The 12,670-nt window shown below is 35.5% G+C and overlaps 1 long non-coding RNA gene across 2 annotated transcripts in view; it reads right to left on the bottom strand.

Annotated features, from left to right (window-relative positions):
- LOC107317041 (uncharacterized) overlaps positions 1-12,670 on the bottom strand; it is a 77,366-nt gene that overhangs the window by 19,769 nt on the left and 44,927 nt on the right. The window contains exons 10-15 of one of the 2 annotated variants that reach the window (XR_014948181.1): positions 12,493-12,619; positions 11,619-11,754; positions 10,449-10,580; positions 10,292-10,358; positions 3,051-3,207; positions 12-119 (exon numbers count right to left, since the gene is read on the bottom strand). This is a non-coding gene — a long non-coding RNA (uncharacterized LOC107317041). Of the gene's footprint in view, positions 1-11; positions 120-3,050; positions 3,208-7,605; positions 7,803-10,291; positions 10,359-10,448; positions 10,581-11,618; positions 11,755-12,492; positions 12,620-12,670 lie in introns of those variants that run through there. The other variant, XR_014948182.1, reaches the window with a different exon arrangement.

The following is a 12,670-nucleotide window of genomic DNA, read 5'->3' as shown; positions in this document are numbered from 1 at the left end:
GTCGTACCAACCTGGCTTTCCAGCGTGGCCCTGCATATCTTCCAGCACCGGCACCAGCTTAGGCTGTACCAAAGTACAAAGCAGAACTGGAACAGTAAACAACCTTCCCTTTGGTACGCCTATGTGGAAAGGCTCATTGCCATTTAAAAAATTATTAATTATTAATTTCCTTAGCATTAGAAGCAGTCTCAGTGGGGAAGATAGCAAAAATACTGTTAGGAATTGTAAGAAGAGTTCAAGAAGCTGATATTTAGAATCATAGAATCATCAAAGTTGGAAAAATAGCTAAGATTAATTAGTCCAGCTATCAACCTGTCCTTTTTCTGGGAAAGACTCAAACCTGTCCCCATGGAAGTGGAACCAGTTGGGCTCCCTCATTTCTGGACGCATTGTGAAGTATAAAGACACAGCCCGTAACCAGCAGCACCTGTGTTCTATACTGGTAAAACAGAGAAATTGCATTCAAATGGAAAGGGAACTGCAGGAAGAAGCTGCTCTGCTGCCATCTTCTAAATGGGTTCATGACAGTGGGCAGCCGATGCCTCTTCTGTATATTGGAAACAGCTGGCCATTAAAACCAGGTGAAGAATTTTTTTTGACATACACAGCCACAAAATGCCTACTTGGTCTGAAATAATATCGTATTTAATAATTTAAAAAACCCTTCATTTGTCATATTTATGTAAAAATCTACAGTATGGTAGAATTGTCATTATTCATTTCCAAAAGCTTTCAATGCTCATTGCTGGATTTTTTTAATGTTGATAACTCTTAATATTCCTAAAAATAAGAAGCCAATTTGCAATGGATATATACTATGAAAATCCTGCCAAAATCAGCTTAGCCTTCTCAGTATTGCTGAGTGAATGTAATTTAGCATTCTCCAGCAATCCTTAACACTTCCCAGGCTACTCTTCATCAGGGACTTGCCAAAGAACTTTAAACTGCTTGCTTTTTTTCTGACTTAGACAAGCATCCTGTAGGAAATTAGATTAATACTAGTTCACAATGGAAAACCTTTGCCACCCTATTTCATTATTACTACTCAGATCATCATTCACATCATGAATAAAGATGTGGGCTATTGCTCCTGGAAATGTATTATGCTGCTAAAAGTCTGTGGTGTTTAAAGCTATCTTTGCCTTGCTGGGAGATAAGAGGTGGTGTTGAAGAAGCTTTATCTATCGTCAAATTGAGTGGATAAAGTGGACTTCCAAAAAGCAAATGTTCTCTCTTGAAGATTCAGGAGCTGGTGCTGGTTTTCTAACCAGAAATACAGATTGTGTCCAACAGAGTCCTTTGGTTTGATGGCATGGTGCTCACTTAGCAATCTTGCTCCACACCTTCTCTTCAGCTGTGCCAGCACTATAGGGCATGGGATGTTAAAGAGGAAATAAGGGAAGTTGTCTTGACCTAGGAATTTTTTAATTTATGTTCTTTTATAGCATACCGGCACAGAGGTCCATTTTTTTCCTGGCCACTAGATAGGTACACATCAAGGAAAATGAAGTTTAGCCACAGGTTTTGTTAGGTAGGTTACCAAGAAGAGGAGCATGAGGTTAAAATTTGTTGTGGAAGGGGTGATTTATACACAATAATATTACCAAAAGAAAATTCAGTTCTGTGGTGGAAGAAATTTTCTGTGTGTGTGTAAAACCACTTGTCATCTGAGGTATAATGAAGAATAGGTTATCCAATTTTAACATGCAGATGCATGTCAGAGAGTGGGTTTTAAATACTAAGGAGGAACTTGATTATAGACATATTTGTTTCCACTGTCATTCTGTGAAAAGTACTATTGATTAATCATGTTGCAGTAGGAGGTACCAGATAATTTTTATTTATTTATTTGTTTATTTAAAAGGAAAAAGGAAAAGCAGAGATTTTGTCTAGAAAATACTCTGTTATCCTTTGTTCTCCTGAAGAGCAATCCTTTGAGAGAAATTGTCAGATAGCTGAGAACATGTTCTTTCATTTTATTCTCTATCTTTCAAGGCAGTTCCCAAGATAGAATAGCTTTCTGGGAACTGAACTGCGGTACATGGGTTAAAGTTTATAGAAGAAAGGATCATAGATTGCATGCTTATGACTTTATTATGAGATTGATGTGCATATGTACAAAGTAAGTCAAACTCTGACCACAGCAAGACTCTGCTTCATTGATCTCTATTCCCTGAAAGCCACTCTTGGAGTCTCTGAGGGCAATTCCATCCCTCAGATATACATAACATACCAGAGTGACAGTGGAAGTCTAGCCAATTAGTGAGAACATAATTTTGAATGAAAATATCCTCTTCCAAAGATTCTGGTTACTGATGCTGATTGTGATTGCCCTTGCTTTTTCAAGAAGGAAATTGTGCAGTGGTTTTACATAGATTTATTTGTACATAATTGATATTGTGCTTCATTGGCAGTGGGTAGTGAAGATTTACAGTGGTTGGAAAGATGAGGGGAGGAGTTGGCAGTAGACAGAGGTGCTAATCTTAAAATTCAAGCTATATTCCCATAAATGTGAAATGTGAGGAGGAAGAAGTGATGTTAATTATTGAATAGGGAATTATGTTCTCCTGATCTAAAACTCTTGTACCATTTGCTGTAGCTAGTGATGGAATGGTTTATGAATTTTCTTTGAGACTAAAATACAGTTTTAACCAAATCTGAACATTTTTAATATCAGTCGGATGGCAAGAAATAAAATGACAATTATCAAAATATATTCATAAAGTCGTTACGCATCAGTGAAACTACAGATGGTTTAAAAGGTATCTAAATGCTTCTAAATTTATCCCAATTAAAATAATATACCAGTGGGAAAAAAATAAATAAAAATTCCAGTGCTTTAAGGATTCCGAGGGGGGAAAAAATGAAAGCAGTCTGTGCTCTGTATAAATAAAGCACTAAAGATTCTGAGACAAGAGACCTTAATTGAAGTCCATTAAAATCAATACAGGAATAAAAAGCAGACAGAAATAGAACAGGAAAGATAACATAGCAAGGGAGTTTCAAAGTACTGAGCATACCAAGGGAGTTTCAAAATATCGAGTGCCCACCTGTGATTTCCACTGAATTAGAAGGAGTTATTGATGATCAAGATCTTTCTCAGAAATCTGTCTGCTCCTGGGTTTTGGCATGAAGTCCTCCTCTAAGGACATTATTTCCATGACATCACTCAGCCTATGATTTCACCCCTGGTCCTCCATTTTTCATCTGTACAAAGTGTAGAATATAAATATGTTATAATGCTGAATCACACTCTTGCTCTGCAGTGCAAAATTCTTCTACCTGCTGCATTTGTTTCATCTGAAAGGGCAAGGAAAAGTATTAATGTCTGTCCTTGTTGCTTGTAGCTAAGTACCTTGAGAGCATCCAATATCTCTGAAAATATAGCTGTTGTTCAGAAAATACTTGTTTCCACCCCTGTCCTCCCATTGCTCACGGCTATACTGTTCCTGAGGAACCATGCTGAAGAACATCGATATGTTACTGCAGTGCTAGCCATCGTGTTCTGAATCCATGAACTGGGCTTTTATATCAACACATTTAACCTTTGTTTGCATTTATTCTCTGTTTTTTAAGCTTCCGGTGTAAAGATTTTCTTCCCAGCTATGAAAAATTCTATTTATATATATTTATATATGTATTCCTTCCAGGCAAATCCATTTTTAAATAATTTGATACTAAGAGCTGAAGCTTTAAGAAAAAAATTAAGCAGTGTGAGATCTATAACATATAATTAAGTGAGATTTTATTGGTATACCTCAGAGGAAATTTTCCCTTATTTTCCTCTGCTCTCTATTAAAATAATGCAAAGCAGAATTCTACAGCATCTCCATGTATTCATCCCCTGAATTTACAGCGCTCTGTACCCAGTTGACCCATTAGTGATTATCACTACTACCATACAGTGCTTATTTCAGGAAGAGAATCATATTTGATTATGAAGCGTAGAATACATATAATTTTAATACGCTATATTGGCCAGATTATCCAATCCTTCCTCTCATAATATAAGTAGTCTCATTTATTTCAGTAGGGCAAAAATTAAGTTAAGGAACAATAAAAGGGAGAAGGGGTCATTTTAATAGTCGGGAGTCTACATAGCCTGCACCACACCTTTCTGCTTCATTCAAGGCAAACTGCTGTGCTAATTTCAGTTCTGCCTGTTCAGTGCAAAATGTGGGCCAAATGCTGCACTCCTTCCTCATACCAGCAGTCCCACTGAGTCCCAGGGTTTATAGCAGTTTCTGTACTCCATCAGCCGGATGCCATGAAATGAAATAGGATAGTCCATTAATTTATTTTATTGCAGGACTGGCTAACTGATGAGCTTACCAATTGATGCACAGAATAGAGGAGCTGGGGTGTTAGAAATGCACCTGACACTGAATCTTTGCGAAACAGCTCCATTAAAAAATAAGCCCTAATCAATAAATAACAAAATGTATATATATATCTATTTAAGAGGAATATTTTCTAATAAGAAATCAGCTACTGTAATAAGTTTCATAGGAAAGACTGCGAGTTTTCCAATTTTGGTAGGATTTTTGGCTAATAAACAAAAGAATCTTGATGACTTGGCAGCCACACTTAAAAGAAATTTTAGGTACATCCAGCAAAGTTATGATGTGTTACTGTGACTATGAGTGCATTCCTGGCTCAGAATTTTCTTTCCAGATAATAATAGACTAATTAATTCCCATTTATGTTTAAGTAAATGATTCTTTGCAGCACTCACTGGCTGAGTTCTTATTGGATAAACATAAACAGAATTTATGGATAACTCTAAACTCAAGTCCTTGGACTGCTGAGAGGACTGTCTTGAGATTTCAGCCTTCAATTCCCAACTTCTTTAAAAGACCACGGTAAGTAATGATGCTCAGTATATCAGCCCGATACTGCTTCTGCACATTAGTGCTGGTTAGATGGTGTCCATAACTCTTGCAGTGCTGAAACTCACAGTAAAAACAAATACCATCACAAGGCTTTTCTCCCTCAATAAAAGTGTTTCCATAAGTGAAGACATATAAGCTTATATCAAAAGAACTGGTCCAACTAAATAGGCATTTGCTGAACTCACTCTGGGGAGCAAAAAAGAGTAGTGAGAAGCAGATAGGAATGGGTTATGGTGGCCTGAGCTGCTCTCTGGCTTTCTTTCCTCTGCTAACTTACAGGGCATGAGCCCAATGGTGGGAAATGTTTGATATGCAGGTTTAGACACTTGTATCTGTATATTACCCCAATTAACTAACCTGACATTTCCAGAATATCAATAGGAGTGACGTTTAGCACTTAAAATGTGAGCATTTACAAGTAATCTTTGGCAAGGGAATCAAATCAATACTGATGGAAGAAAAATCATCATTACTCATCTATTGTATATACTAATCATGCACAGTCCTTCTTTAGCCAGATTTAGACAAAATGAATGTGGTACAGAATGATGGGCCCTTTGCTGATGTAAAAGAATTGTTGAGGGGAAAAAAAAGAAAAAGGACAAATAGGTATTGAAAAAAAAAGAAACAAAATCACATTTTCACTCAGAAAAAGATTTAAAGAAATAAAATGGAAAACAGGTTCTGAAAGAACAAATGTTCTTAACAGATATACAGACATTTTTAGAGAAAAATCCAGACTACAGGGACATTAAAATAAAAATGGAGCAATTTAATGAAGAGAACAAAACATTTCAAGAGCACTAAAGTACATATTTTACATAATGAAGAATTCAAAGAAAAAGGAGGAAAAGAATGAATTTTAAATACTGTTTTCGGTAGTAACTATCTTAAATTCTCTAATCAGAAAAAGAAAGTCTTTATAAAGAGCAGAGCAATTACAGCTATCAAGTGCTATATGCGAGTTCCATTCTCTCTCTATTTCTTTCTTTTTCTTTGTTTTTTTTCTTCATCTTTTTAGTACTTCCTTCCTTTTCCTATACTTCTATCACATTCTCTCTCCCTGTCATCCTTCTGACACTCACATACTATCACTTTTTTTATGACTTTTTCAGAGCTTGTTCTTTTTCCCTTTTGACTATTTATACAAAACTTCAAAAAATAATTAAAGGCAATGTTGGCAGACTGAAAACATGCTTTAAGCAGTCCTCCTGTTAATTTTTTATTTGAGTTTCGACCATGAATAATTGCATTTAGCATCTGATTAGGTAGCGTGACCCCAATGAAAAAATGCATTTTATTACCTGCTAAACTACATTTGGTAGACACAAATATGTCTTGCAGAAGGTTTGCATGCCAAAGTGCCTTAACCTCAAGCTATGGGCAACAAGACAAAATAGGAAAATAAGTAGTTGAAAAAATGTTATTTTTAGCTGGGCTGTGTTTGCTGGTAACTACTGACTCTGAAATGAAGCCAACATTTGTACCACCCTTTACAGCCTTGGCATTAAATAGAAGATGTCTAATAACACAAATAAGACCATATTCAACATCTTGCCAGATGCGACCACAACCAACATCACACACAGATTGCATAGCCCCACAGAAAAAACTCTGTGTAACTTTAAATCTATTTTTTTTTTATCCTATCCCTCTTGAAATCCCTTCCTTCCTCTCTTCCCTCCACATATCACATATCATATAACATATATCACAACTGGGAATTTAATTGCTTATTTGAAGAAAAAAAAAAAAAGCAAATTATGCAGAAAAGATTGTTTTACGCCCTGTATTGTTAAGTAAAGTGATATAGGCAGAAAAAAATGCTGTTGTGTAGTTTACAACACAAAGAAATACAGAAAGGAAAGATATGCATGTGCCTATTTACATGCTTTTTGGAATAACACATATTTGGAGACATTTTTGAATGTAACAATGCTCATAAGATTTAGCAGTCTCAGAACTATGCAGCATCCCTGTATGAAAGATTTTTTTCTCTTTTCAAGCCCCTGCTGTTACTGGGGCAAATGAACTTCTTGATTCACTAGCTCATAATAGCATCACTGTTTTCATTAACATTATAAATATCTGTGAAGCAATATGAAGCTTCCAAAATGATTAATGCCTGTTGGCATAATTTCCTTTTCAAATGAAACCTTAAAAACATTTTCAAAGGGCTGCCTGTTGCCGTGTTGGTAGTCTTCCGAGATGTTCACTTTCATGGAGATATATATTACGGAGGAAATTAAAGGTTTTAGTCTGACACAAAGACTACTAGACTGCAAATAATAAGCCGAAGGTGAATGCATAAGCAAACTAAAATGTTGGAATTTTCAAGCTTATCTACAAGTGTTTCTTTCATACTGCTTTTTAGTATTTCAAGATTTAACCAGAAGGAAAATAAATTATTTCCTGGAAAAAAAAAAATAATAAATAATAATAAAAAAATCTTACAAAATTAATGTTAAATAGACCTTAAATGCTTGTTTCTCAGCAAAAATATGGGTATAATAAATTTGTAGGTTTTTTCTTCCACTGGAAGAAGACAAAAATTATGTTGCTTTAGCCTCTTTTTCCAGTTTATTTGCAGTATCTAAAGTCCTCCAAACAGTACATGAAAAAAAAAACCACAAAAAAACCCCAAACCTTAGAAGACTCTTTCTTTCAGATTCTGTAGACAATACTTCAAGTAAGACTTACTTCTATATTTCACCTGGGAATTGTTTTTGGTCGGTTATCAATACCACCGATTTTATTCGTTTAGAAAACTTGTGATTGGCTTTGACATGTAATTGTGAAGGATGCTTCAAATTGTGTGGCTCCCAGGCTCTGTGCTCTGATTCCCAACCCGAAACATTAAATCTCTACTTTTCTAGTGGGTCAGATGCCATAGTCTTCTCCTGAGGAAATCAATTTCCTTGATGTCAGTAAATGAACAAATGAAGACACTGCTGTGTCAAAAATCGTTGCTGGATATGGGTAGTTCACATTAACAAAAAGAGAGAATCCGGCTGGTGATTCCTACAGTTAACCTTCACACACATACACATGGGCCTGAGCAAAAGAAAATGCCACGTAAAGCATAGCCATAAAGGCAATATGAGAAACATAAATGTTCCTGGTGGAAAATGATCTTTCACCTGCAGGTCATTGGTTCAAATCCATTCAAAAACTATAAGAATATGGGAGGTTATAGGATTAAAGTTACTGAGAGTGCAAGGCTTTAAAAGAAAATGGAGCTAATCTGTTTACAGTATCCTCTTTTGAAAGATAGATATGACCATATTTTCACAGGAAAGAAGGCAGATAAAACAAGTGGAAAAATTAAACGTTAATAATGATAACAAAGTTATAATAATAATAAATGAAGGTAAGAAGAGGAGAAGATAATTTGAAAAGTAAATACAGGGCAGCAGCAAATGTAAATAAAATTTATGACATAAAAATACTGCACAAGCAAGGTCACCCAGCTAAGCACATCCATCTCATTTGAGTTCACACTTGCCAAAGTGTTCAAGCTATATTGCCACTTGGACTGGAATAGAGATGTCAGTGAAAGATCTTTTTAAGAAATATTAACATTTTTGAGATTTACCACTGAGCATACACATGAAAGAAACATTCACACATATCCACATGTAATTCTTTCCCTACAGAAAATCTCATATTAAAATACAACCCTTTGTCAGACTCGTTCTCTTCTAATCAGCACTTACGTTAACCACAACATTTAAAAAGTCCTTGAGTGAAGAGTTGGTTACAATACATTTTCCACATTGATATGACTTTCTGTTAGTAAAATTATTCTATCCCAGACCTGCGTAACCTGGGTAAAGCAAATCATGCAAATGTATTTCTGAAGGTCATGCATTTAGTAGTAAACGTAGGTAATACAGGGACCAGTGTGTAACAATACTTCTGAAGGTCTTCCTGACGTTAAATAATACAGCTTCCCCACATACAATAGTCTAAATCACCATTTACTGTTTTGAAAAATTATTCATTTATACTTGCTTTGTTCCATGAGCATTATCTTTTAATATTGAATCTTGAGTTTTGATGCATGGCTTACTGGATAGACAACAAAACTCATCATGACAATTAGCACACAAGTATAAGCAGCAGAATTAAGCTTTCTGGACAACACAGTGAGTGGTATGCACTGATGGATGTATTTTCTAGTTTACTTGCAAAAACAACCGTGCCATTTCCTCATGCTGAGTCTCAGTAAGAATTCAAGAGCAAAAGTGGAGAAGTCAGTGACAAGTTTCCTTCAGTAGAGAAAGTTAATTTAATTTGCTAGTATACTGTTGTTTGTTTGTTTTTTTTTCCTAGAAAAAAGCACCACAACATCTGAAATGCCATATTTTCTTCTGTGACTTAAATTGTTTTCCCCAGTTCTTATACCACCACCTCATTCTTAATGGTTCAGTTAGCAAATGAGAAAGTGGAAAATACCTTCCAGCCTCTTTGTAATATATATTTGTTATATATATACATACACGTGTTTATGTACATACACGTATGTATGCATGTATCATTCATACATCATCAGTATCATTCAACAAGAATGGAAACAGTGGATTTTTAAATCAGAATTCACCAGGGAGGGAATTTTGGCATTTGCTGAGCTTGTCAGATGCCTTGATAACTTTTCCCACTTTTTCTGGCACTTTGTGCTCTACAAGGATGTTACTCACTGCTGTTCTCATCTCAACGTGGCAGATCAGGAATGGGACAGAGAAACAATTATCCAACAAATTTTGCTTTGTGAACTGGCTCTATGCTCATATTTGCTTATCAACTGTACCATTTTTAATACCAGAATATACAACTGACCGCTTAATTAGACCTGTTTTTTCCACATCTTACACAAACTGAGAAGTGACAAGTTTTCCCTTCCAAGCATTCCATCACCAAAACTGTCAATTGCAGAGTCTAATCTAATCCTTCCAGGATTTACTTTCCACCAAGTTCAGCAAAATGATCAAGGCATTACATATTTTCATCTTTGATTTGTAATATAAGCTTTTGGAATTGATTCCCAAGTATACAGTGAAATTTTCAGCTTTATATTATTGTGGCTTCTCTTAACTTTAGAGAAATGTCATATGTCATTCAAATATCCAAATATCACAGGATGTAATTTTACTGCACTGCTTTTTTTTTTTTTTTTTTTTTTTTTTTTGGTAATAGTAAGTATGAACATTAAATTGTTGCATTATTAAAATACTATTAAATAAATATTAGCCATCTAGATGATTTTCAAGCTGAACAACCCCCTTGAAGTCTTTGACACTATTGTCAAAGTTAACCAATACTTTGGAATTCTTGAAATAAAATCCCATTTTTCTTTCTAGTTTCTTCCTTCCTTACATATTTTCTGTTCTCAGACTTACCCTGGGGCCCTTTCTGTGAGCACTCTTCTTTCTGGACATGCCTGCTGCTCGATATTGCCCACGGAAACTGGAATTCCAAACAGATAGGAGAAACAGAGACACATTTTTGCCTGCTCCAAGATCAGGCCATCCAGTCCCAGTCATTTTCTGTGCTCACCTTATCTTGCAGATAATTGTTCGTCTCAAATGAGGTTTTTAAGTAGTTTAGTTTTTCTCCTTTTTTTCACTATTTTTAAAGGTGGGAAGATTGATTACATTCTCCTCTTTTCTTTTTAGCTGCCATTTGTCACTGTTGTGAAAAACATCAAAATGAAGGCTACTTCTATTAAATGGGAAACACTATAATACCCATGCAATCTGTCCTTGTATAAGGAAAAGAAGAAACACACTTCTCTCCATGACTAGGGTTTGATTTCCCCGCATAAAATCACACCTTAACACATCGCACCCACACATAGTTTTGCACATGCTGCAAAGTTAGTAAGTGGTAGAGATTGCAAGTAAATATTTTAGAAACAATTGCATTTGTCTTGTGAATAGCACTCTCTGAATAGCTTTTTTATAATCAATCACACTGATTTCTGATTCACAAAACCTCAATTATGTCTCCGTAAAAGCAATTAGTTGGAGACCTTAAAAGAGCAGATTAAAAGATTTGAATACTTGGAGAGAGTAATTTAAAAATATTAAAGGGAAATTACTTTTTAATTTTATGTATTCATCTATTTGTAAGTTAATGAAATTAATGAGACAAGAAATGAAATGGAAATTCCACAACTTTGCATCTCTGTAGTTAGTTTGCTTGCCAGGAGCTATGCCAGAAAAGCCATATTTACAATCATTTTACAGCTAGAAGTAATAAATAGTCTAATTGTAAGTGTATTTCTATTACATATTTTGCATCTTTTCTCTCATGAAATCTACAAAGATACTAAATATCCTCCTGAAGGTGTCCCTGATGACCAGTATGAGCCTGAAGACCCACTGTAAAAGTATATGAAATGATCCCAAAAAAATTTCATTTGTCTTTTTTTCCCCTTCTGCAAACAGTGTCTGTTCAGCTTTCTGTGTCAGCATAGTTTTGAAACGAATCATTTGAGAAACTGAAAACTGTGACATAAGGACTGTGCAAAATAGCAGTTTTCAGGAGATATGTGTACTAGAAGCGTTCTCTTCCTACTGTTACAGATGGAGAAAGAAATTTGCTTGTGTTTCTAGTTTTAACTTGCAAAAATCAGTACAATCAAAATAAACATAAGAAATGGGTTAAAACTCAACCTACAGTTACTTTGCAATCATTGGATACCTGTCAATTTTGATCAAGTACCTGAGCTACAGACGGACTGACTCCAGTGACCAGACCATGTAGTCTCATGAGAGTGTAGTCTCATGCTAGGCAGCATCTCCTGCTAATGACATCTTCCTCAGTATTTTCAGGAAAGATCTTGAGAGACTTCCATCCTCTGCCATTAAAATAAACAATATGTTACCATCCCAGCTCTACGACATACAAATACACAAGAAGAATTAATACTTGGAGCGTTAAAGATGCAGGGTGGGATAATACGGCAGTTGGATTTGTAGGAATGTGTCTCTGGGTTAGGGTGGCTATGCTAGGAGAGAACAGACTCCAAAAACACAATAATAGAAAGATCTGCATTTATTAGTCCCTAAGAAACACTAGTAGGTGTAGATTCCGAGTGAAGAGCTAAAATACACCAGTGCTGAAATGAAGCAGAAATGGAAAACTATTGAATGCTGTTGAAAATTCTTCTTACAAATGTTTGAAAGATGATTAAAGGAAACCTTATTCAACTGGCTATTAATATTTGATAATGATCCAAACCTCAAGATCTGATTTTAGGTGGACAGAATGGTAATATGAAACTTAGTAGGTTTTGGAAACAACCTGACATTTCCTTGTAAGAGTTCACAAGTATCAGTGCTGCGAAGGCTGGGATGAAGTTTGGTGTTTCTATCTATGTTTTCCACTTCTAAAGATGCCAATAAACCTGTCAGAGCTATATTGCCTGTTAATCTGTTTAACATTAACTGCTTATGCATAGAGAACTTCAACATTTTTCAAGCTTTCATGCTCATTTCCTGACGAATTTGGAAGTCAAGCAAGTCTGATTTAATTGCTCATAGAACTGGTAGGAGTCACATAACTGAGTCGTAAACTCCTTCAGGACTGCACTTACAGAGCGCAGGAAGAGGTGGTATCAAAATCTGAATAATTGCAGCTATGGTAAAAAGAGGTCAGCAGAACTGTTTGAAGAAAGTGACATCAACAGCCTTCAGTTCTTGTGTCAAACTGCAGAGGTAACACTGGGGAAAAGCAGAAAAACAAACCATCAGTGCTGGTGTCCCAGATTGATA

The sequence above is a fragment of the Coturnix japonica genome, chromosome 7 (genome assembly GCF_054131305.1).
Source record: "Coturnix japonica strain WE chromosome 7, WE-NBRP24, whole genome shotgun sequence".
NCBI classification, from domain to species: Eukaryota; Metazoa; Chordata; class Aves; order Galliformes; family Phasianidae; genus Coturnix; species Coturnix japonica.
The sequence above is the reverse complement of the archived record's forward strand: the minus strand, read 5'-3'. Positions and strand labels throughout refer to the sequence as shown.